This window comes from Ictidomys tridecemlineatus, unplaced genomic scaffold (genome assembly GCF_052094955.1).
Source record: "Ictidomys tridecemlineatus isolate mIctTri1 unplaced genomic scaffold, mIctTri1.hap1 Scaffold_58, whole genome shotgun sequence".
NCBI classification, from domain to species: Eukaryota; Metazoa; Chordata; class Mammalia; order Rodentia; family Sciuridae; genus Ictidomys; species Ictidomys tridecemlineatus.
Genome location: NW_027523917.1, coordinates 157005 through 183605, shown reverse-complemented (window position 1 = coordinate 183605; position 26601 = coordinate 157005). Strand labels below are relative to the sequence as shown.

The 26601-nt window shown below is 35.3% G+C and overlaps 1 long non-coding RNA gene, 1 other non-coding gene and 1 pseudogene across 8 annotated transcripts in view; 1 reads left to right on the top strand and 2 right to left on the bottom strand.

Annotated features, from left to right (window-relative positions):
• Window positions 1-26601, bottom strand: part of LOC120892608 (uncharacterized) — a 162162-nt gene that overhangs the window by 93354 nt on the left and 42207 nt on the right. For 5 of the 7 annotated variants that reach the window (XR_013433603.1, XR_013433607.1, XR_013433606.1 and 2 more), the window contains 3 exons: window positions 25613-25686; window positions 8941-9037; window positions 8366-8445 (listed from right to left, as the gene is read on the bottom strand). This is a non-coding gene — a long non-coding RNA (uncharacterized LOC120892608). The remainder of the gene's footprint in view (window positions 1-8365; window positions 8446-8940; window positions 9038-25612; window positions 25687-26601) is intronic. The other 2 variants (XR_013433605.1, XR_013433609.1) reach the window with 1 other exon arrangement.
• LOC144374112 (coiled-coil-helix-coiled-coil-helix domain-containing protein 2 pseudogene) lies at window positions 450-977 on the top strand (annotated as a pseudogene).
• Window positions 17124-17198, bottom strand: Trnaa-agc (transfer RNA alanine (anticodon AGC)). Its single transcript has one exon. It is a non-coding gene; the product is annotated as a tRNA-Ala (tRNA).

The following is a 26601-nucleotide window of genomic DNA, read 5'->3' as shown; positions in this document are numbered from 1 at the left end:
ATGTTGAGGGTCGGCTTCAAGAGTGGATAAACATTTTTCAGGTACCAGTCAAAAGTTTTACATTTCAATTTCTTCCAGAGTGCAATTCTGGAAGAAATGTCTCCATAATCAATTCCAGAGTTCTGAGATAAAACACCAAGATTTCTATGCTTTGGTTCATGAGACCTTCCTGACTCCACTAATAAGTATGACCTTGCATGAATGGATTGAGAATTTTCCTGGCAGCCTAGAGGTAACCTTGATATTTTATTTTCCAGGGAATGTAGAAAAGCAACCTTGGGGACCTCTACTGGTTTTCAAAGACATTTGCAAACCCGGCATGGAGCAGGCAGGGTCACCACAGTACATTTCTCATTATAGCAAGCCGAAGCAGACTGCTCCTGTTTGAGATGATATTCACATCAATAAGGTATAAAATATTCCTCACCATGGCAGAAAAGGCTTTTTAAAAGTTCTGACACCGCTGGACGCCGAGCCGTCGGGAACTTACCATGTCGCGTGGAAGCCGGAGCCGCACTTCGCGCATGGCGCCCCCAGCCAGCCGGGCCCCTCAGATGAGGGCTGTGCCCAGGCCAGCACCAGAAGCTGAGCCACCAGCTGCAGCCCCACCATCTACAGTCGGGTCTCCTGCTGTAGCACCCCGGCAGCCAGGTCTGATGGCCCAGATGTCAACCACTGCAGCTGGTGTGGCAGTGGGCTCTGCTGTTGGGCACACACTGGGCCATGCCATCACTGGAGGCTTCAGTGGAGGAGAGCCCGCAAAGCCTGATATCACTTACCAGGAGCCTCGGGGAACCCAGCCAGCACAACAGCAGCAGCTTAGTGACCCTTGCTTTTATGAGATAAAACAATTTTTGGAGTGTGCCCAGAACCAAGCTGATGTTAAGCTCTGTGAGGGTTTCAATGAGGTGTTGAAGCAGTGCAGAATTGCTAATGGATTAGTCTAATCAAGAAGTTCAAATTGAAGAATTGGAAAATCAGCTCTGATGACCAAGTTACTTTAACATAAAAAGGTAACTGATAGTGAAAGTATGAATATAAAACTGCAATGTAAAGCCTCATTTAATAGCTTCAGTTTTTGTGAATGGCAGCAAATAAGTATTCTAACTGTATGGAAGTTCACAGAGTTGGGACTGGCAAATACGTGGCCTCCTGAAGTCAGCTGTTCTGATGTTCTTTGAGTATTAGAATAAAATGATTTTTCTCCTGAAAAAAAAAAAGTTCTGACACCAAGATTTGAAGACTTTCTAAAAATGAATATTAACTAGAGAAAAAGGCAGAAATGCAGAACTCATATGGGGTATCTGCCTTTTTTCCAGAATGTTCCTATGTGGTTCATTTCAAATCACCTTTGCAGAAGTTCATTTGTTTAGGGACAGTTTTCTTTATAGCTTGGCACAGTCACAATAGAGATAAAAGAGCTAAGGATATCCTGGAGGGTACCTATTTTCCCATCATACCTTGGCATACAGGGGCACCAGAAGAAATTTGTATGAACAATGAGCTAACTGCAGACTACTGGCACCTTGAGTTGTTAAAGGAATGATTTTCATGACTTTGAATCCTAAAGAAGGCTCGGGCTTCTCTGCCTATTTTTACATTCTCCAGAAATAGTGCTCCCATAGTTTAACCTGACCCCCGACTCCACCTTGTCTTCAGACTTTTCCTCCTAGATCTGTTCCACAGTTTCCCAACCATCCTGACCCTCTGATTTCTGGAGGTTACTTTAGGATCCACTGTGATGGAAAGAGAGTCTTCCTCTTCTCTCTGTGCCAAACACAGCTAACCATGCTTAAACTCAAAGCCAGCGCTTAGGGACAGAAGACAGCATATCACACCAACCTCAGGTGGCCAGGTCAAAAGATGCAGGCTCAGCCAAGGTTGTCCTCATGTATGTGCATCTAACAAGATAAAAGGACCTCCTCTCACCACCCCATGTATCACTTGCTATGTTTATGTCCTCTTAACCAATATATGATATCCAATTTTACTCTGCAAGGACTGCCCCAGTATAGAAGACGGATGTAGAACACAGAATCTAAAAGCCAGATTTTCTTGCTTTGAGTCTTATGTGGTCTAATTACTGTATGTTCCTGTGTTAAACAAGTTTCTTCTAATTATCTGTGCCTTGGCTTCCTCATCTGTGAAACATATCCCAAAGGTGGTTCTGATGGTTAATGGGTCAGTATATAAAACACTATCTAGAACATGATATTGTCACACAGACGGTAAGTGTCACTATTATTATACCTTGGGAATTTAATTCTTTATGACACAACAGCATATTTTTTCTGTTCATTCTCATTCTTCACTGCCACCACCACTTCCTGCTGCTAGCTTTCCCCCTGATGCTGTTCAGTCCATGAAAAACCTGGAGAGGTATGTTCCAGGCCAGGTAGACTATGTGTTTGTATTCATCCATCCAGATTTCAGCCACTCACAGAGCATTGCGCTTCAAGAAAATGCTTAGATCCCACACGTAGGGCTTGGGGTATCTCTCTAGATGAGCCACCCGGGAGCAGGGTAAGATCTCAATCTTCCCTTCACACTGCCACACCTGCAAGAGAAGGAACTATCTCCTGCATAGACTGGGCCCTGCGGTCAATGAATTGCATGGCTTGATGACTCACAAGAAGGCCCCATTTGGGGACCATTTTTTAATGACTCTAAGTTTGGTCTTCCTACCCCAGACTTCTTATTCAAATTGTCCATCCTTAGGAGACTATCAAACTGCTCCCCCTCTGTTGTCAAACAGTCCTGGAACTGAACTCCTACTTCCTTCACAAAGTCCTCGTGAAAGGACAAAAGAGGCTGCCTCTGCTCCCTTATCACCAAGGAAAGTGGCGAAGTCCTGAGAGGTACCATGCCCTCTCACTAGACTTAACTTCCCATGACCCTTCTCTGTCTCAAGCCAGACACAGGACAAATGGCAGACAGAAACTGAGGTGGCTTCTATGATTCTTCCTCTTGGTGCTCACCCTTTACCTAATCCCCTCCCCTTGAGTGTGGCCTCCCTCCTTTTTCTTTCTTTCTTCCTTCCTTTTTTATTTTTTATTTTTATTTATTTATATACTCTACCAGGAATTGAATTCAGGGAGCCACACTGAATTCACTGAGCCACATCCCCAGCTCTTTTTTTTTTATAATTTTGAGACAGGTTCTCACTAAGTTGCTTAGGGCTTCACTAACTTGCTGAGGCTGGCTTTGAACTTGAGATCCCCCTGCCTCAGCCTCCTGAGCTTCTAGTATTATAAGCATGCACCAACACCCAGCCTTTTTCTGTCTGATAGAACATGGTAGGGGTTACAGGATGTAATTGACTATGTGTATTTGATTACATGACTTAAGACTGTAGCACCCATCTTGTTAGGATATGCTCTCTTTTTCATTGACTTTGAAGAAGCAAGCTGCCATTTTTTGAGCTATCATGTGGGAAGATACAGTTAACAAGAAACTAAGGGTAGCTTCCCACTGGTAGCCAGTGTGAACTCTGAATGCTTCCTTAGTCTGTAAGACTTTAGGGAACCTGATGGAATCACAATCATGTGAGCTTGGAAGCAGATCCTTCTCTAGCCAAGTTTATATGAGAACCTAATCCTGGTGCACACCTTGAATGCATTCTTGAAGAGGGCCCAGCTAAGCTGTACCTACAAACCTGATTCCTAGAAATTGTGAGGAAAAGAATGCATCTTGCTTAAGACCCTAGATTTGGTCAATTCAGGTACTTCTTGACCAAAAGCTACCAGTTCTAAATGTTTTTCTTTACTACCCTGATGAGTACAAACATGCTTATCAGAACATGCATTCTAATATTTAACTCAGAAAATATGATTTTCATTCCCATGGATAATAGAACTATCTACTCATATTGGATTGGTATCAGGTCTCCAGAATCTTCTCTTCGTAGTTGCCTAAGTGAGTTGCAGTTTCTGAGAGCTAATTAGCCCATCTGGTAGTGGTTAGTAACCTATTGTGGAGAGTGGTTAATGAGAATGGGAGCACAGTGACTGAGATCGGGGGTCTCTCATGACCTCATGGTTGTGGCGGGTCTGGTGCCTGGGAAAGTTTCTGTGCATGGACATAGGATGCCTAGCTGCTATGCCCTGCCTGAGGATGTTCCATGAAGGAGTCTTATGAGCTTCAACCTTGATCTAAGGCACATAACTCTCAGGTATAGAGGAACTCTCATGCTAGACAATCATAATGTTTCTCCAGCTCTGCTACTCCTGAGACTTCTTGCTTAACAGTAACTTTAATCAATAGATCTCCTTGAGTGCTACCAAAGTTCCTAACATTGCACATTGCAACTGTGGAAAAGCTGCATAGATGTTTTAGTTCTATAACTTTTCTGAGTACAAAGAATAATGCTTGCATAGTCTTTAACCTGATAATAAAACATATATAAATAAAGATTGCTGGTGTAACTCTTTAGATCTGCTTCTCCATCAGAGAGCAGCACTCCACCTGATCCCAGCTTTATCTTCAAAATCTGTGTGAGTCTTTTATTTTCTAATCGCCCCTCCCAGGGATGTGAGTTTGGCCATGCAGGATGCCATGACCTACCACACTCGTGCCAAAGGAGTCCCAGAGACAAGGCTGGGCACATTGTGCCCTGATGGTTTGATTAACTGACATTTCAAGACTGTCCACCTGAGGAGTCAGTTCCACTGTGAGACCTTCATTTTTTAAAATTCCTTTCTTTACTTCTTACTGCAAAGATCCTCTTAATAGCATCCCACACCCCAGGATAGTAAAGTGAAAAAAAGGTAGGCTTTGATGTCACACTGATTTGTGCTCAAATCCTGATTCCGTCACTGCATGCCTAGCAGCTAGGCACAAAACACCCACCCTCCATGAGCCTTGACTTACTCTTCTGCAAAAAGGGCTCACCCACCCTTTGGGTTGTCAGGAGTCATCAACAACATAACAATTCCTTCACCTCAGCAGCCTCCAAGTTGCCCTGAAACACGTCTTTCCTCTATTATCTTCTTCATCAGTCCCCAAACTAATCATGTGGGGGTTCCATCCAGCTTGTTTTTCTTCCAGCCAAGTATTTAAAAATATAAATACAACTGTATTTCAATTTTCTAGTTGATGGAGGTTTCCAACCCACAGAAATTTAGGGGGAAATCTTAAATTCAAATTAAGGATTTCTATTTATGAAATAATGTTATTGATTATCCTTACTCAACAGTTTTCAAATTTTACCGTCCAATTTATTCTTACTTGCCAAACTTCATTCATATCTCTCTCACTCACTCGCTCTATCCAACCCCCCCACTCACACACAGACTTGAAGCTTCTGCTTATAATAATAATAGACAGCCTCATGTCTCACACCATCCTAGTACTTTTTGTGAATTTAACTCTCACCATGCAGGTATTACTGTTAGCCTCATGTCAGTAACTTGTCCACACTTGCCAGTTAATATGACAGAACTGGATTCTGAACTCAGGCAATTCCCATGTTAATCTCTGGCACAGTGCCTACATATAGGTTTTCAACCCATACTAGCTGTCCTTTTTTACCCATCATCTCTGTTTACACACACCCACGAGCACCATCATGGCCATGGCCACTAGAGGTCAGGAAAAAGCACTTCATGAGCTCTAACGTTTTCTAATATCTGTGATTAGAGAAAGAACCTAACAAGTGCTTAGAAGAAAATGCTTAGCATCAATAACCATCAGGGAAATGCAAATCAAAACATAAGGAGACATCACCTCTCCTCACTTAGAATACTTATTATCAAAAAGACAAAGGATTTCTCTGATAAGGATTGAAAGAAGGGAAACTTTAACACACTTGGTAGGATGTAAATTAATAAAATCCTTAAAGCTCAATGGTAGAGAGCTTGCTTGGCATTGGTAGGGCACTAGGTTCAATCCTCAGCACCACATAAAAATAAATAAATAAATAAAATAGAGATATTTGGTCCAGTACAACAAAAAAAAATTCAAAACAGAACTACCATATGATCTACAAATATAGATCATATATCTACCCCCTACTGAGTATACATTCTAAGGAAATAAAATCCCTACATGGAAGAGGACGTCTATACTCAGGTTCACTGCAGCACTACTCACAATAGCCAAGAAATGGAAGCAATCAAAGTGTCTATCAACTAATAAATGGAGAAAGAAAAGGTGATATATATACAAAAAGGAAACAATTCAGCCATGAAAAAGGATGATAGAACTAGAGTTAGGTGAAATAAGCCAGGCATATATGTGGAATGTAAAAAAAATAAAACCCTGATGTAGAAGTTGAGGGCAGAATGGTATTTAGGAGAGGCTGGGGAGATTAAGAGACCCCAATAAATGGCTACTGAGTTAGTTACACAGATGTTCAAGTTTAACATGGGACAGCAGGATGACTATAGATAAGGATAATGTATGTATTTACTTCAAAAAGAGGAAAGGATTTTCAAAGTAAAGAAATGATAAATGTTTGAGGGGATCCACATATTTAACCTAATTTCAACATTACACATGTACCAAAATATCATGCTACCCCATTACTATGTACAATTTTATTTACATTTATTTATACTCTTTTTTGTGGTGATGGGGATCAAACCCAAGGCCTTTCACATGTTAGGCAAACATTCTACCATTGAGCAGATAATTGAGTTATAATTGAGTCATATCTTTAGCCCCATAAAATTTTTGTTTTTATGTATGTGCTTAAAAAATAAATTTAATTCTAAAATGTCAAATTTATTAATGATAACAGATGTGTATATAATACTGTATTTAAACAAAACAGAACTGTATCATGTTCAAATAGAATTTATTCTAGAAATGCAAGGGGTGCTTACCACTAGACAAATTTATTAATTTAACTCAGGTTCATTAGTGGATAAAAGGAAAATCTCAGGAAACTCATATACAAAGGGAAAATTTTATCACGGACGAAAAGATACCACAGAAATCACAGAAACTAAAAACTTTAATTGCCTCCCCAGAACAAGAACAAAACTGTCTTCTATCAGTGACACTGTTAATAGTAATAAAGGAACTGGCTATGCAATTTGACAAGAGATGAAAACTTGTAAGGTTAGGAACTGAAATTGTTTGCAAATAATGTAACTTACTTAGTACAAGTAAACAGAATTAACAAAACATCAGAAGAAATGAGAGTTCTAATCCAGTATACCTATAAAACTAACATAAAAATTGAAGGTTTCTGTACCTCAGCAACAACCAAGTAGAAGATAGGCATGGTGGCCTATAATCCAAGCAACTCAGGAGGCAGAGGTAGGAGGATAGCAAGTTTGAGGCCAAACTCAACCAATTAGTGAGGCCCTAAGCAACTTAGTGAGACCCTGTCTCAAAACATAAGAAACCCACCAAAACAATAAATAGAAAATACTAAATACCAATTATATAGCAATGAAACTACAAAGTTTTTAAGAATTAACATATACTAAATAACACAGAAGATCACCATGGAAAATTGAGCTCTATGTATAAGACCTAATGATATCTCAACAAAGAAATGCATCTTTTCATGAATAAATGATATGATATAATAAAAACTTCCATTTTCTCCTAAATTCCATGAAGTTCTAATATTTAAAATACTAACCAAAATTTTGAAGCAACTGACAAGTATATTTTAAAAATTCTTATCATAGAAAAAAGGATTTTAAATAGACCAGAGAATCTACCAAGAGAATAGGCTGGATTTTAAAATATATTATAAAGCCAAAATAATAAAAATCATGGTATAAAGGCAAAAAGGTATAAAGAACTCAAACATCAGTAGACCCCTGTATAGCTATTTAGTTCATGACAGGTGTGTCATTATAAAGTATATAGAGAAGAATATGTAACAATTTTGCTAGAAATCACATTCTCTTACAGATTCTACTTTTATAGTCAAACTTGTAACGAAAAAGCTATTTTTCTTAAATAGCTTTCTTAAAATTGTTATTTTAAAATCTATTTTTGATCATTTTGTAAATAAAACAATTACCTGCTTTATTTCCTATCTTTTGGTTATATATACATTCCAAAAAGCCTATTTGAAAAACCTATCCCTTTTGAGAGACCTTCCTTTTGAAGACTTCTTTCTCTGTTTTTGTTTAAAGAGGAAGATATTTCATTGGATTTTCTGTAGATTGCATGAAAAAACTTTAATATGGAGGAAAGAGACAACAGTCAAAATGAAAAACAAAAACAAAACAAATCCACACATAATAAAAAAAAAAAGAATACTTTGTTTGGAACAAAACCTTAAGGTATTAAAAGTAGAACCTGAAGTGATAAATATATTTAAGGGCTTTATATACAAAAGGATATCAATAATGCAGAGAAAAGGGCATTAAAATATCAAAATATTAAAAAATAAACTCACTAAAGTATTAGAGTAACCAATCGAATAGCTTCCACAGCAACATCATATTCTTTGTCAAGTGTCATTGATACAATGCGATCCTAAAAAAATAAACCATAAATATAAAAAAGCTGAGAAAGACTTAAGATTATGTATTCTGAGGCATATGTGCCACACTAATGATAGGTTAAATGCAAAACTTTATTCTTGAAATCATATTCTCATAGTTCTACTCTCACAAAGGAGATGCTAGAATGTTTGTAATTTAAAATCTTTCTCATCAACTGGCATTCCCAGAACACTGTGACAGGGAAACCTTTAGTTACAAAATTAATATATTCATTAAAGAAGATATATAAAGAAATAATTTTAAACAAGAAAGATATTTTTAAGGAAACAAGAACTCTTGTGTGTATGTGGTAAAGTAGATACTCATTTATTTCAGGCAGGTTTATTTAAAGAATATGTAGTAAAGAACAGGAATTAAACACTTATTACAGTAATGTCATTTGATAAACTAGCTATAAGTACAAGGTTATAATGAGAAATAATGTAGGTACTATGAAAATAATAAGCTCACTGTTCTTAATGCTTACCTTGAATCGGTTAGGGAATAGCTCCAGTTTGGGAAATAATTCTCTATTGGTATAGACTCTGTAGAGCTTTCAAACACTTCAGTCTGACTTCCCCTTGCTTCAGAGATACAAATAAAAACACAAAAGAAGCAGTTAATTCCATGCCAAAAAGATTATAATAAAAATACTGAAGTCTTTATGAAGAATAAAATAATTTCAGTTTAATCATTTAAAAATACATTGAAAATCCCTTAGTTTCTTGTGAATATAACTGTGTCAAACATTTATCAACTCTGACTATATAATGAGTATCTCTCATATTATTCGGTGATACTTAGAATTTTTAACTTATGATCATAATTAGAGAAGGGAATGCTCATTTGTTCTATATGTAATTATAGAATAATCCTGTGGCAAAACTTAATTTCATATTAAAGTTATCATTTATTCATGCAACAAGTATTTACTGGATGCCTTTTACATTCCAAGGAGAGTAGTAAGGAAACAGAGAAACAGCAGAATGTTTAAAACACTGGGAAAATGACACAGTGTAAAGTCCTAAAGGTGTGAGTTACCAGAAGAATATCTTTAATATAAAGTCACTAATTAAGAGTAAAGGTTGTTGGCACAGTGTAAACAGAATGTGTATGGCATCATCTAGAAATTTAGTCAACACTCTCAAAGGATTCAAGGGATTATTATTATTATTATTATTATTATTGGTACGGGGGATTGAACGCTCAACCACTGAGCCACATCCCACATCTCTCAATCAGGGACTACATATACAAAAGCAAGGCAATAAGCAACTCAATGAGACCTTGTTGCTAAATAAAATACAAATTAGGGCTGGGGAAGTGGCTCAGTGGTTGAGTGCTTCTCAGTTCAATGCCAGTTGCCCCTCCAAAACCAAAACAAAACAAAACAAGACAAAAGAAAACAAAACAAAATCTCAAAAGCACATGCACATGCGTGAGCATGCGCACACACACGTCTAAGTACAGGGATATGCTGGTAAAAGATTTAGTAACTCATTCTGGGGAACAGGGCCCACTGTGTTACGCATGCAAAGATCCATAACATAAATATACCTTCCATAGATGATACTGAACTACCAATGAACTATCATTGAACTCATTCATGGAGAAGTGTGTATAATCACCCTCTTGCAAGCTAATTCAACTACTTATAGCACAGCAGTGAATGAGGTGATATTATCTGTTAAGGTTAGTTATAGCATGTAGGAGAAATCTGAAGTGTTTATACCAGGTGCAATTAACACTCCACCCAAACTCCCTTTACTTGTTAATTCTTCAGCCTCTGTCAACTGCTAATGATTCCTATACACACCTTTCTCTGAAGAAACCACCATGGTTGAAAAGACCCACCTGGCACAGAAATTCCTAAGAGATTATGTTTCACCTTTCCTCTCCTATTCACTCCACTCCACTCTCACCTTTCCCAGACTAATGCCCATAACCAGAGTAGAAAGACATAATGGTAAAACAGCCTAACTGTCTTAACTCTGGCAGGACAAACTTTGAGATGTAATTTATTCTCTAGAGTTTGTTGTGAGATTGTGCAGAGTCTAGACTTATTCTGAAACCACCTGTTGGGCTGTTTCCTGCTTTATCATATTTTCCAATAGGATACTCCTGAGTACAAACCTAATCATGTGCTACAAAACAATGTTTTGCTCAATCAGGGACTACATATACAAAGGTGATCCCAGAAGATACAATGGAATTGAAAAATTCCTAGTATCTAGGGACACTGTAGTCATCATAACATCATGGCACAACTTATTACTCATGTATTTGTGTTGATGCTGGTGTAAACAAACACACTATGCATATACAATTATGCACAGTATATAATATTTGACAATAATAGTAAATGACTTACTAGCTTATGCATCTGCTATATGTTTTATCATTATTTTAGTATATATATCTGCTTATAGGCAAAAAGTTTATTATAAAATAATATACTATGTTTAGCTCACAGCAGCTTTACAAAATCTTGTGATTAGTCACATGCAGTTATTGTGTTTATTCACTGAAAAATAGCCAGGTGACACATCTTTCAGAATATATCCCCATTGTTAAGACATACAACTATACTGTTAGCACAATAATTCCTCAGGTTTGACTTCTAGGGAATGTGACCTAACTTTTTTGATGAGATTCTGAGGTTGGATTACTTGAAGACTGGATTGTTATGAGGAAGAATCCAACGGTGATAAGTACTGACAATTCCTGACATAGAACAGTATTGTATTTTGCTAGGGTTTTTACCTGTGGGTGAAAAAGAATGTGCACTATTAACTTGTACACCATTCTGACATTTGAGGAAGCAGGGTGAATAACAGTTAACTATAAGAACTGTGGAACTAAGTATTTGCTGCTATATTGCACTATGGTCCTAAAGAGAAAAAAATAATAAGATCAGGCCATTAAATTTCCAGTTCAAGGACAGTGCTGCCATTTTTTTTTTTGGAAATTTAATCAATTTTCCTATGACAAAATCAGAACTACGATAGGAAAGAAGTGGGGTCTAAAAAATATCTGGGTAGATGTAGGTGAGGACCTTTAATTCCTAATTTCTTCTGAATTTGTGAGCCTAAAAATGACTCATACCCCTTGGTAGAGAAGGCATGATTCCTCCCTATCCATCCCTTTATTGAAAGACTGTGGAAGGTTAAATTTTGGCAGGTATCTTAAGGACAATGCTAGCAGCCCTCATCATGATCTACAGAAATTTCCACTTAGGTTAAGGTTAAATTTCTTCATAGATAAAATCACAAAATAGCAGATAAGGCAGTATCACCTAATCATTCAATGCAAGAGGAACATACTATAGTTTGGATATAGTTTCTTTCCTAACACTTCATTTGCTAGGAGTTTGGTCCGCAGTTCCCCATGTAATGGTATTAAAAGGTGGTAAAACAGGTAAGAAGTGGAGACTAGTGGGAGGTTAAGTGAATAGGGTCCACCCTTGTGAAAGCACTATGCTGATCTGGTAGGAGTGGATTAGTTCCTAAGAGGCTGGGTTGTAATAGAGAGTCTGGCTCCTCCCTGTCCTTTTTCTTTTACCTTGCAAACTCTCTCACACCCACTTCTACTATGCAATCATTTGCCATGGTGTAACAAGAAGGTCCTCACCAGGGGCTGACTAGATGGTGCTGCTTGATCTTGGACTTTGAGCCCCCCATATATGTGCTAAATAAACCCACTTTTAAAAATAAACTACCCAGAATCGAGTATGGTTATAGCAACAAAAAATGAACTGGGACAGAGCACAGTATTGTAAAGAGTTGCAAGGTTCAAGCGTAACAATTGGGGATTTACAGAACTGGCTCAAAGGATATGGTCTTCCGAGAGGGAAGATAAGTGGAAAGTCAATGATGAAAGTATTATATAACATATATAATGAGAAAAGATCAACAATGGATGAGCAAAAGGCTGAAGATAGTTGTCTCAATGTACAGTCACAACCTCAGATGTAAGATAGCATGACTGACTTTTCCCTAACCATAGACTTGACATCAATGCCAAGAAAAATGAAATTAATACATCCAAGTTCACACAGTAAAAATTATAAGCTGGGCATTTGGTGCATGTCAGTAATCCCAGTGACCTGAGAGGCTGGGCAGGAGGACCACAGGTTCAAGGCCAGCCTCAGCAATTTAGCAAGGACCTAAAAAACTTAACGAGACCTTGTCTCCAAAAATAAAAAGGGTAAGGGATTATAGTTCAGTGATAAAGCACTCCTGTGTTCATTCTCCAATATCCTCTCCAAAAACCCCACAGATTAAAAAATAAAATAAAATCTTCAAATATGAATGCTGTTTAATACAGCACCTAGTGCATATTAGCTGCTCAAAAATTCTTTTGATACCATTACCTATGGATATAGATATAGTGAGGACATGAATTGAGTTTCATTTTCACCTGTCCAGCAAAATTCCCAAGCAACCATCTCTCCTCCCAAGTCTCGTTTCTTCACCTATAATGTGTCCTGCCTATACCACAGGACCTTAAAAATTAAATAAGGTAAGGTGGTATTCATGAAAGCACTCCAGAAAACTGGAAAACAACCTGTTGCTGGAATGAAAATTCTCAATTGCTTTTTTGCTAAGTGCTCTACTATGCTCTTCAGTTATTTCTATTATAGTACACTTAATGTTTTATTGTTTTCCCATTACAAGAAAATTTTATTCAAATATAAATGCTGTTTAACACAGCATCTAATGCTTATTAACTGCTCAATAAATATGTTTTAATAACTACATAAATAAGAAAATAAAAGCATCAAGGATAAAATGATTTGTTAGAGGAGAGAATTGGGTATTAACAGAGATTCTTTATTCAAAGAGATTCTTTTTTAACATTTGTGCAAAATACTTCTGTAAGAAACATCAAGTGGTATAACAATATTGCATAAATAACAGTAAATGTGGGTTTGTAATGAGTTATATCTTTAAGGGACAATAATTTATGCTCCCAGGAGAATATTTAAATGGAAATACTGTGAAAGAGTTAAGAAGAACTAAATTCAAGTGGACTGTCCAAAAAGGTATGTGTTAGTATGTGGCAGGAGTACAGGGGTAGAGAGAAGATTCCCTTGAGAGGGACAGTTTTGGCAACTTTATGAGATACAGGATTCAGGATGAGTCAAAAAAAAGAGAAGAAATGAGGTGGGTTAAAGAAATATAGATTGTTAAACACTACAAAGATTCTGATATGGGGATTAGCATATACTAAGAGGTATAAAAATAAATGTACACACAGGTGCTATGGTTTGGGCATAGTTTTTTCCTGCTGAAAACTCAGGCGGAAGCTTGATCTCTAATGTGAGAGTTTGAAAGGTGGTGAGAAGGTCTGCCTTTATAAGTGGATGAATGTTTCTCTGGCAGAAATGGGTTAGCTATTGTGGGAATTCTACTTGCTTTTCCTCTTCTTTACAAACCAACTGCTGTGAAGCCCTTACCAGAAGCCATGCAGATGCCAAGGTCATGCTCTTAGGCTTCTTAAACTGTGAGTCAAAATACCCCTTTCTTTTAAATTATCCTGACTCATATGTAGTAACCAAAAATGGAGTAACAAGCATGGTAAAAGCAAAAGTAGTATAGAACAATACAGATAAACTATAAGAGCAAGGCAATTAGAATTATGAGCATAAATCCTCAAAGATTTTAAGATATTTAAGTCTAAAATACATAAATTATTAATGCAATTTCAAAATTAGGCAAATTAGGCACATTCTGCATCACCATGAAGGGCAGAAATAAAATGGCTAGGTAGAGAACCTACAGAAACAACTACTTTAGTTGTTAGAGATTTTCTTTCTGTTGACCAACTTACAGCATAAAACTTACAATTTTAAAAAGTTTGTTTTATTCAGGAGAACAGATGAGGTTATAACCTCCAAAGTTCTAAAATCAAGACAAAGGTTTCATCAGCTCATTTGGAAGAGGCATAAGATGAATCTGAGGACAGAGGCTACAGGTTCAAGAGGGTGCAGTTTCAATCAGATGAACGAAACAGGAAGACAACGACTCATTCTCAGAAAAACAGACGCAAAGAGATTAGAGTGGGAATGATAAAAGAAAAATGTAGAGGGGATTACTTAATACTTGCAATCTTTAAAAAATAAAATAATTGAGGCTGATAGAGATTTAAGAAATAATTTCACTGAATATTCATATGTTTTTATCAACAATGTACAAGGGAAATCAACCTCCCCTCCTTCACCTAGACAATGGATTTCTATAAAAGCAGTTTAATAATTTTTTAACTGATGGTTAGAGGCCAGGTGCGACGGTGCACACCTGTAATCCCAGCAGCTAGGGAGGCTGATGCAGCAGGATTGTGAGTTCAAAGCCAGCCTCAGCAACAGTGAGGTGAAACTCACTACTGCTATTGTATTTTGTCTCTAAATACAAAAAAGGGCTGAGGATGTGGCTCAGTGGCTGAGTGACCCTGAGTTCACTTCCAGGTACAAAAACAAAAACAAAACAAAACAAAAACTGATGGTAAGAAACACCAAAAATTTGGTTTCCCAAGACTTTGTGGTCATACATTAAGTTCTTTTAAAACTGATAACCGTCACATACATTCAGAAGAATACTCTACTGCGGGAATAGGGGAAAGAACTGGGATGGTAGTGGTGGGGAATACAAGTGCAAAACTTTAATCCAATCCTACAAAAGAGACTGTCTTGGTGAATATAGGAGTGTGTGTATGTATGATGAGTGTGCACTGTATAATTCTACATTCTCGTAGTGAAGTAAAATCTAGTTGGATTAACTTGAGGTGGACTTAGATGCAAAGGTTCCAATTTCATATAGGGAGTAAACACAAAATAAAACAAACAGAGTCTAGCTTGGGATTTATTACTGCAAAGAAAAGGGTGTTAAAATACTTACAGAAGATATATATTCGGGAAAAAAACTCACTACATGCTAATTAGATTTCCCTTCAAATGATGATCTGGGGACAGGGAGAGGTAAGAATCTCTTTTTATCATCAATTAAAAAAAGATAGGCATGGGAGGTGCATGATTGTAATCCCAGCTACTGCGGAGGCTAAAGCATGAGGATCACTAGTTCCAGGACAGCCTAGGCAACTTCGTGAGATATTGTCTCAAGATAAAAAAATTAGATGGGACCAGAGTTGTGGCTCAGTGGCAGAGAGCTTGCCTAGCATGCATAAAGCACTGGGTTCGTTCCCTAGCACCACATAAAAATAAACATATAAAATAAAGGTAATGTGTCCATCTACAACTAATATGTGTGTGTGTATATAATTAAAACAAATAAATAAATAATTAGAAAGGGCTAGGGATATAGTTTAATGGTGAAGTGCCCCTAGGTTCAATCCCAGTATAAATAAATAAATAAATAAATATCTAAGAATATAATTGAATTTTATTTTAAATATTTATTTTTTTAGTTGTAAATACAATACCTTTATTCCACTCGTTTATTTTTATGTGCTGCTGAGGATGAAACCCAGGGCCCCGCATGTGCTAGATGAGCTTTTTACCACTGAGCAACAACCCCAGCCCCTATAATTGCATTTTTTTAAAGAGAGAGGGAGAGAGGGAGAGAGGGAGAGAGGGAGAGAGGGAGAGAGGGAGAGAGGGAGAGAGAGAGAGAGAGAGAGAGAGAGAGAGAGAGAGAGAGAGGGAGAGAGGGAGAGAGAGAGAATTTCAATATGTATTTTTTTAGTTTTTGGTGGACACAACATCTTTGTTTGTATGTGGTGCTGAGGATGGAACACGGGCTGCACGCACACCAGGCGAGCATGCTACCGCTTGCGCCACATCCCCAGCCCCTTATAATTGCATTTTAAAAAATAAAATGGCTTCTGGGCTGGGGTTGTAGCTCATTGGTAGAGCACTTGCCTAGCATGTGTGAGGTAATGGGTTTGATCCTCAGCACCACATAAAAATAAATAAAAGTATATATAAAAAAGGCTTCTGATAGCTATTACGCTAACACAATGATTTAAATTGTTATAAAATTTCTATGCTGCTGCTTGGCACAGTGGTGCATGCTCACAATCCCAGCTACTTGAGAGGCTAAGGCAGGAGGATCTCAAATTCAAGGTTAGACTGGATGTCTTAAAGAGAGCCTATCTCAAAGTAAAAAAAAAAAAAAAAAAAAAAGAGGATAAGTTAGTAGTAGAGCAACTGCCTACCATGGGTATTGCCCTAGGTAAACAATATCCAGTATTGGGGGGTGGGGTGGAGGAATAGGGGTGGATCTTCATGTTTATGAATACCTGGCAGTTTGAGCTATAGAATGTCAGGGTTTTTTTTTTTGTTGTTGTTGTTTGTTTTTTTTAATAAAAATTTCCATAGTTTTTTCTTCGTACCCTTGGTTATTTTGAGGATTACTTATTCAGGACTTGATGATATAGGATTCATGTCAAAGTCAGACCCTTTCTAAGAGATTAGAAGTAGAAATACATTTTTAGACCAAGTATTCTAGATTTCAACAAATCTATTTAACTCTTTTAAAACACTCTACTGTGATAAAACCCTGGAAAATTCAAAACATGAATGTTACTTAGTTTTTAGCCAGGGGCAGTGATGCACACTTTTATTCCCAGCAACCTGTGAGGCTGAGGCAGGAGGATCACAATTTTTTAAAAAAAAAATTCCTTCCTTCATTCATTCATTCATTCATTTATTTTTGGTGTGGTGCTGGGGATTGAACCCAGGGCCTTATGCATGCTAGACAAGCACTCTACCAACTGAGCTATACCACCAGCCCTTATTTATTTATTTTTATGTGGTGTTGAGGATCGAACCCAGTGCCTCGCACGTGCTAGGCAAGCAGTCTACCGCTGAGCCACAACCCAAGCCCCAGAGGATCGCAAATTTAAATCAAGCCTCTGCAACTTAGTGATAACCTGTCTCAAAAAAAAATTAAAAAAGGGAATAGAGATGTGGCTCAGAGGTTCCATTCCTGGTACAAGGAAAAAAATAATAAAGGTATTTAGTTTTTACATATTAAAAGAGACAAGAAATTTTTTTATTCCAGTAAGAAAAAGAGCTAATTATCTTCTTGGGATATAATATGCATTCTCTTGTAAATTCAGATATAACACGTCATTTTGATTTAAGATAGCATTGCATCTAAATACGACAAACTCTTTATATAAGGGCCAATGACTCGAAGTTTTATAGGCCGGCACATAAAACTGCAGTCCCAACCAGGAAGAGACTGGATGCTAAACTACAGACAATTAGGGGTTCTTTCTCTCACCCTCCAGAAAGCCATAGGCACACCCAGCATACCAAACAACAGCATACCAAACAGGATCCGAGGTGGGCTAGAGAGGTTATTACCTCCACATCCAGAGAAACTTACAGGCAAACTAGGAGGTGAGGGCATTTACTAAGCCTGCCAAAACCCAATGAAATTCAAATCCAGAAGGCCCAATAAGAAATCTCTCCATCTCAATTAGTTTAGTAAGAAATAATTTAAAAATAGTTTTTTTTATTTCACAGATATAATTTTTATATTGATTTGCTAGGTTTCTCCCTATTATTTAATATTGTATTCATTAACACAATTATATATATAAATATATATATATATTTAATGAATTAAATGAATTTACTCATTCCTCTTTCTCCTCGTTCACTTTATATTCTCTCCCTCTTTTTCTTTTTGTGTTTTCTACTCCTGTCTCTCAACTGCCATTTCCTTTCCCTCTTTCCTCATCATGACCCCACAGTTTAATAGCAATGTACTTTCTTTAATACCTAATTTCTTAACTTATGCTAGAGAATTACTCCACATTTCCAATTTTAGATAAAAGAGATTGAGAAGAACATGTTCAGAATATTTTTTGAAGGTTTATTAGTATATGGCTTTGTTCTGAATTGATCACAGCTGATTGTATCTCCTCTCAAAACAGGGTGAGGGACTGAATATAAAAACAATGTTGGGTGTGAGTTTTGACATAGACATATTCCAAACTCAGGGCACACAATTAAGAGAAACAGCTCACTAAAAAGTTCCTTACATAACACTGGAAGAGATAATCATCCTAGCAGATGTGAAAATATCAACCCAGAAATACAAAAAATGTGAGGAAACAAGGTAATAAGATAGTTTTCAAAATTCACACCTCTCCAATAACTGATTTCATAGACACTGAAGTCAAGAAAATGTCAGATGAAGAATTCAACAAGTTTTTGGACAGGGGTTGTAGCTCAGTGGTAGAGCGCTCCTCCAGCAAGTGTCAGGCACTGGATTTGATTCTGAGCACTGCATAAAAATAAGCAAATAAAATAAAGGTATCAACATCTAAAAATAGTTTTTAAAAATTCAAAAATTGGTTAAAATGATAACTGAAGTAAAAGAACATCTATCAAATAAACTAAAGGAAGAAAGGTAGGCTATAAAAGAGCATTTCAATTTAAAGATACAGATTCATAAAAAGCACCAAACAGAAATCTTGGAAATAAAAATCTCAATCAAATAAAAAAGTCATTTGAAAGTCTTACTAATAGATTAGGTGATGTAGAAAACAAAGTTTTAGGCCTTGAAGAGAAAATATTAATGAGAATACTTTACATGAGCAGAGTATCTAAGAAATATGGGACATTAAAAGACCTAACAAGGCTCATAGAACAAGAGAGATATATGACACTGATATACCAAAAATACAGACCAAGTAAAGAATTTTTAAAAGCTACAAGACAGAAATGCCAAGGTCATGTATAAAGGAAAACCAGTCACAATGACAGCAAATCTCTCCGCAAAAACTCTAAAGGCCAGGAAGGCTTGTAACAAATTGTTTCAAGCCCTGAAAGAATGTAATTATAAACCTAGATTGCTATTTCCAGTAATTATGTGACAGACTCTAAGAAGAAATAAAAAATTTATGTGATAAGCATAAACAAAAGGAAATCATGACCACTAAGCAAATACTATAGAAAAATAGAAAATTCTACACACAGAAGATGATAGAAGTTTTAATAAGGAGATCTCGGAAAGGAATAAATCTCATTAGAAGAGTATATTAGTCATCCACAGACTGAAAATGAAAAGATGGAAAATTATATTTAATGCAGATGGAGCCTGAAAGAAGCAGGGGTGGTAACTCTCACATCAGAAAGAAGCAAATTTTAATCCAAAAAAAAAGTGGCTAAAAAGATCACTGGTAGAGAAAAAAGTCCAACAAGAAAAAATAAAGATTGAAAATATTATCCCCCAAATACCTATGCACTGAATGAGACAAAATAAACAATATTTGACAGTAAGACTCAGATAAATTCCAATACAACAATCATGATAACTTCAATATAATTCTCCAATAGATACATCATCCAACTATAAAATCAACAAAGACACTACACAAATAAAACCTACTATAGATCAAATGGAGTTAGGGACATCTACAGAATATTTCATCCAACAACAGCTGAATATGCTTTCTTTTCAGATGCTCATGAAATGTTCTCCAAGGTAAACCCTATTTTAGGACACAAAACAAGTCTTTGAAAACATTTTTCAAAAACTGAAATAATTCTTTGCATAATATCAGATCATAACAAAATAAATTCATTGGCCAAGAAAACTACAGAAACTATATAAATACATGGAGATTGAATAATGCAATTCTGAATGATAAGCACAGGACAGGCATGTTAGGTCACAAAATAAGTCTCAGCAAATTTGAAAAAAATGAAGCCAAAGCATGTATCTTCCTCTGAAAACAATGGAATATAACTAGAAAAACAGTAAGAATTTTAGACACTGACTATAGAAATACATGCATATTAGAAAATATTCTCTTCATTACCAATAGGGAAATTTAAAAATTTCTTGCAAACATATAAAAATAATGTTCTAAAACTTATGGCAATATGGTAAAAGCAGAAAAAATAGGTAATTTTTATAGTAGCAAGTATTTACATTATAAAAATAAGATTTCAAAAAAGCAAATTAAGGATGTAAATTAAAGAACTAGAAAAGAATTAACCAAACCCCAAGTTAGTAGAAGAAAAAAAAATAACAAAGATTGAGCAAAAATAAATAAAAGAGAGCCTTAAAAAATACAAAAGATTAATAAAAAGGGGATTTTTTTAAAAGATAAACAAAACTGACTAATCTTTACTATGTAGACTAACTAAACAACAATAGCAACAACAAAAAAGAAACAGAAGACCCAAGTAAATAACATCAGGGAATACAAATACAAAGAATCATTAAGGATTATGATGTATAACTATATAGGAATAAATTGAAAAACCTAGAAGAAAAGTATAAATTTCTGGATACATATGACCTAACAAAGTTGAATCACAACGACAAAAATCAGAAGTAATCAATAACCAGTAATACAAAAATTTACCAAAGAAAAAATGCCTAGGATGAGATGGCTTCATGCCTGAATTCTGCCAAACATTTAAAGAAGGAATAATGCCGGTTCTCCTCTAAATACTTTAAAGAAATGAAAAGGAGGAAACCCCTGAAAACTTATTCTGTTAAGATAGCATTACTCTGATAAATAAACCAGGCAAAAACAAACAACAGCAAAAACAGACTATAGCCAGGCGTGGTGGTGTATATCTGTAATCTGAGTGGCCCAGGAGGCTGAGGCATTAAGCAACTCAGTGAGACCCTGTGTCTAAATAAAATACAAAATAGGGCTGGGGATGTGGCTCTGTGATCAACTGCTGCGAGTTCTCTCTCTGATCCCCCCAAGACTCAGATCATTACAGATCAATATCCCTGATGAACAAATATGCATTAATTCTCAAAACTATGTTAGCAAATCAAACACAAAAGTACATTAAAAAGATCCTGTGCCATGATCAAATTAAATTTATCCCAGGGATACAGGGAGGTTCAAAATAATAAACTTAGCACAGTAATACATTAATAGAAGAAAGGACAAAATCATCTAATTAGGTCAGTGAATAGAAAAACTGTATTCAATAAAATTCAATGTCCCTTTGTGATAAAAACTCTCAAAAAATTAGATAAAGATACTTTGAGATAATGAAGCCCACATGTGACAAAATTGTAACCAATACTCTGAATAGGTAAAAGCTGACATCATTACCTCTAAGATGAAGGAAAAGATAATGATGTCTATTGTCACTGTTCTCATTCAACACAATATTGGAAATCTTAGGCAGAGGAATAAAGCAAGAGAAAGAAATAAAGGGCACCCAAATAGGAAAGAAGAAAGTAAATTATTTTTGTTTATAGAGGACATGATTTGATATATAGAAAAAACTGAAGATTCTTCTGAACTGTTAAAAATGATAAATTTCATTAAGGTTGTAGGATATAACAATTAGCAAAAATCAGTAGCTTTTTTTATTTAAACATGCCAAAAACAAAATTGCTAAAAAACTAATCAATAAAATAGTCCCATTCGCAATACCTACAAACTTAAGTGAAAAGAAGTAAAAATAAAATACCTAGGAATAAGTTTAAACAAGTGACTAATCTCTACAACAAACATAACAAAATGCTGATGAAATAAATTGAAGAGGACAAAAGTAAATAGAAAGACACTTCCTGTTCATGGAGTAAAAAAATCTTTATTATTAAAATATCCACAGTACTCAAATCAATCTACAAATTCAATATTATTCCTAACAAAGCAAATATGTTTTCTCAGAACATAACTAAAAGTTTTATGCAATCACAAATGGTGCCAAGTAGCCAAAGCAGTCCTGAGCAAAAAAAGCTGAAGGTACTATAATACCTGACTTCAAAAGATATAGTAACCAAAACAACATGGTGATAACATAGAGTACAAAAGAATTGAGTTCCTAGAGATAAATCCACAAATAACAGTGGACAGTTTTGGATAAGGTATCCATAGTGTACATTGAGGAATGGAAAGTTTCTTCCTTGAACTGTTCCAGAAAAACTGGATATATATATCCACAAGATGAAAACTAGATCCCCATCTTTCACCATATAAAAGAAAACTACAAAAAAATGATAAAAAAATTAAATGTAAGACCCGTATCTATAAAACTACTAGATGAAAATGTAGAGAAATATTTCAGTACATTGGTCTGGGAAAAGATATTTTTTTGCTATCAATTCACAAACACAGGAAACAATATATGTGATAAATTGGTAAAAAGTAAATGAAGTAAAAAGTTACTTCATTTAAAAAAAGTCATAAACTAAAACTTCTTCATGATACTGAAACCCATCAAAATAATGAAGACATAACTGACAGAACAGAGAAAATATCTGCAAGCCATGTATCTGACAAGGGACTAATATTTAGAATATACCAGTTAATCAAAAACTCAAGACAAAAACAATCCAGTTTTCAAAAGACTGAAAGACACAGACTTTTTCACAAAGACAGTAAAAAAATGGCCAATAAAGGATCAACCTAGGCACCTACTGACAAAATAATAGATAATGAAAATGTGATATGTAGATACAATGAAATATTATTCAGTCATCAAAAGGATGAAAGCTTGTCCATTGTGAGACGAGAGATGAAGTAGAAGACATTATATTAAGTGAAGCAAGTCAGGCTCAGAAAGAATATGTTCTTTGACATATATAGAACAAAAGTTGGATCTCAAAGAAGTGGAGAAGAGAATGGTGGTTACCAGAGCCTGAGTAGGACATGGGGAAAAGAAGACAGAGAGTGAATTATTAACAGGTAGAAGGGTACAGCTGGATAGGAAAAATAACTCCTAATGTTTTACAGCACAACAGCCTAACTATAGTTCACAACAATTAACTGAAAATATTTCAAAATAGGTAGTAGAGAAAATTTCAAATATTCCTACCACAAAGAAATAATAAATGCCTTAAGTGACAGATAAGCTAATTACCCTGACATTATCTACATTTGTGCACATGTATTAAGTGTCAGATTATACTTCATGAGTTTGTATAATTACGATGCATCAATTAGAAGTAAAGATACTTTTAAAGAAAAGAATGAAGAGATAACAGAAGCAAAAAGTAAAACTCTCTTTATTCAAAAATGACCGTATCTCACATGTAGAAAAGTTCTAAACAACCTAAAAAAAAAAAAAAAACAGAATAAAACAAAACTCACCACACCCTGACCAAAACTGCTAGGATAAAATTACTTTGTACAAATTTTAAAAACTGTATTTTTGTGTAATAGCAGGGAACAATCTAACACAAAATAATAAAATCGCAGTTACAAGATAAAATATGAAAACAATTAGAAAAGAATTGATTCATTACAATTCATATGAAAACTTCAGAAGCTTTTGTGTAAAATAGGACAAGTTTATCCCAAAATTTGTATTCTGCAAAGGACCTATAATACTCAAAACAACTTTGAAAAGGAAGAACAAAGTAGAAATACTATATTACCTAATTTAAAAATCTTACTCAAGGGCTGTGGCTGTGGCTCAGTGGTAGAGTATTTGCCTAGCACATGTGAGGCCCTGGGTTCAATCCTTAGCATCACATAAAAAATAAATGAATAAAATAAAGCTATAGAAAAAAAAGTTACTTCATTTAAAAAAAATCTTACTCAAATGCAAATCAATCTACAAGTTCAGTGTTGTTATCTTTATACCTAAAGTAGTCAGATACATCCATTAAAATAAAAAGAGATTAATATATTTTGAAGATGCAAAACTTCTTGGACAAATTCTAGCAAACCACATTCAATAATATTTAAAAATATAGCATTAAAAATAAAAAGAAAAAAACTACAACATGACTGTGGGTTTTGACCCATGAATAAATGTAAACATATGAAAGTCAAACAGCTCAGCTCATCACATTAACAATATTCAAAAAGAAAATTACACAATGATCTCTAGATGCAGAAAAGCAATTCATAAAATCCAATGTACATTCTGAATTAAAACTTTCTGAAGAACAGAAACAAACAAACTTCCTCAGTCTAATAGATGGCATCTATGAAAACCTTACAGTAAACAATACATTTAATGGTGAAAGACTAATTTTTTTAGACAAAAAAACAAGACTAATGAGAAGTATATATTGTATAATTCTATTGCTGCAAAAGTCTAAAAGAGAACCATGAATCAAATAGCAGAACAGGATGATGCAAGGGTAAAGTGCTGAGAAAGTAGGTAGGGAGGAACTACAAAGTGCCAAGAAAAATCTTCAAAGGTTGATGGACTTATTATTTATCTTGTGGCTTTTCAGGTACATAATATGTCAAAACCCATTCAATTATACAATTAAATGTGCAGTTTTACCTCAATTATACATTCACAAAGAACTAAAGACTACATGACTGCATGCCACATACATGTAAGCTCTTTTTGTTGTTGTTTCAAATAAATGGGTCAGTATTGGGTTATATACAAGGTTTATGCAAAAAAGAGGATATAAAGATCTAACCAGAGAATCCATACTAAAACTAAGGCCTTGGTCCTGTTTCAAAAGATATTTATATACTTTTGAGTTAAAATGTTTAAATTCTGCTAAAATCTCAAAGTTATATATAAACACACACCTACACACAAAATTTCTTACGTTAAACTACTGCTTTATATGAATTTATCAACTACAGTTTCAAATCTATCTGAAAACAGTGCTTCCATTGGAGTGTATCTACCTATACATATACTGCATTTAAGTAACAGAAATACAGGTACACATACAATCTATTAATTTTGTGTCAAATATGCTTTTATAATGTAGTATTTTCAAAGTTTTATGACTTCACAGAAAGACAAACTAAACTCATTCGTAATGTAGTATGACAAAAAATATTTCGCTAACAATTCCTTTCTTATTCTTGTCCTCTTTCTTCTTAACAGACATGTTCAAAAAAGATTAGTCATTAATTTGATTATTAAACAAGACAGTAAGTAACACAGATCAAGAAGTAAAGCATTTAATTTTTTTCAAATGTGAAAAACATATCTTATTAAGGCTACATTAATTTAATAATTACATAAATATTATATCAGTACAAATGCCAAGTCCATAGGCTGCCTCCAACAGTAGACAGTCTGAGTTTGGAAGAATGTGGCAGTAATAAGTGCATATTCTCCACATGTCATTTACATAGCATTTATAGCCACAGTTGTTTTCCAGAAAACAAAAGTAATAATTAGTAGAGTATTATGGCTTTACAGTTAGTCTGTTACAAATAAGCAATAATTATCTAAGGTAAAGACTTTCTAAATGACTTTAAAAATCCCTTACCGGTATCTATGAAGAAATATGCCCTTAAAAATAGAGTTCATCATATTTTCGAATTCGTCCTGGTTTTCTTGTAGCTGGTGGGGGGAGAAAAGACAGTAAAAAATGCAAATTGAAAAACTGGCCATTTTATTTGGAATGAACATTTCCAACTGTTTTAAAATCCTGGTTATTATCTATCCTTTCTCTCATTATGCAATAGATGTTTGAAATAACCAGTATACTTGCATTATTTCTACAGCTCTATCACCTTAAATCTCTTGCTGTCTCTATCTAGACACGGATTAGCTAGGAATGGTAGTGAATATCTGTAATTTAAAGGACTCAGGAGCCTGAGGCAGGAGGAATTCAAGTTTGAGGCCAGTTGTATCAACTTAGCAAGAACCTCCGCAACTTGGTGAGACCCTGTCTAAAAATTAAAAAATAAGAACTACTGGGGATTGAAAAAGAACTCAGTAGTGCCTCTAGATTCAGTCCCCATTTATTAAAGAGAAAAGAAACAAGAAGAAAAAATAGATATATACTACACAATGACTAACAAGGTAAAGTGATCAGGCTCCTATCTCCAAAGTATCATCTGCTTTGTGATTAGGCCTAAATTTCTACACATCTCACCAAATCAGGTCTTTGGCTTGGTGTTGTTTTCCTTAGATAAGGGATCATCAGTGATCAATATATCTGTCATTCTATAAGAACTTCCTTCTCCATCTAAAGTATCCAAATATTACTTTCCATCTGAGTAATTCACAACTGAAAGTAGGCCAAGTTCCTCAATTAGGAGGCATAAGAGAAAACAGTGGTGTAATGGAACAAAATTAACTACTACAGGAAAGATAAGTTTCAGGCAACATCAGTGATTAGAGATAAAGTTTATTTACTACTCAAAAGCAGTGCTATAACATGACACTTGATATGGTATTTATTTCTTTCTTTCTTTCTTTATTTATTTATTTTAAAGAGAGAGTGAGAGAGGAGAGAGAGAGAGAGAGAAT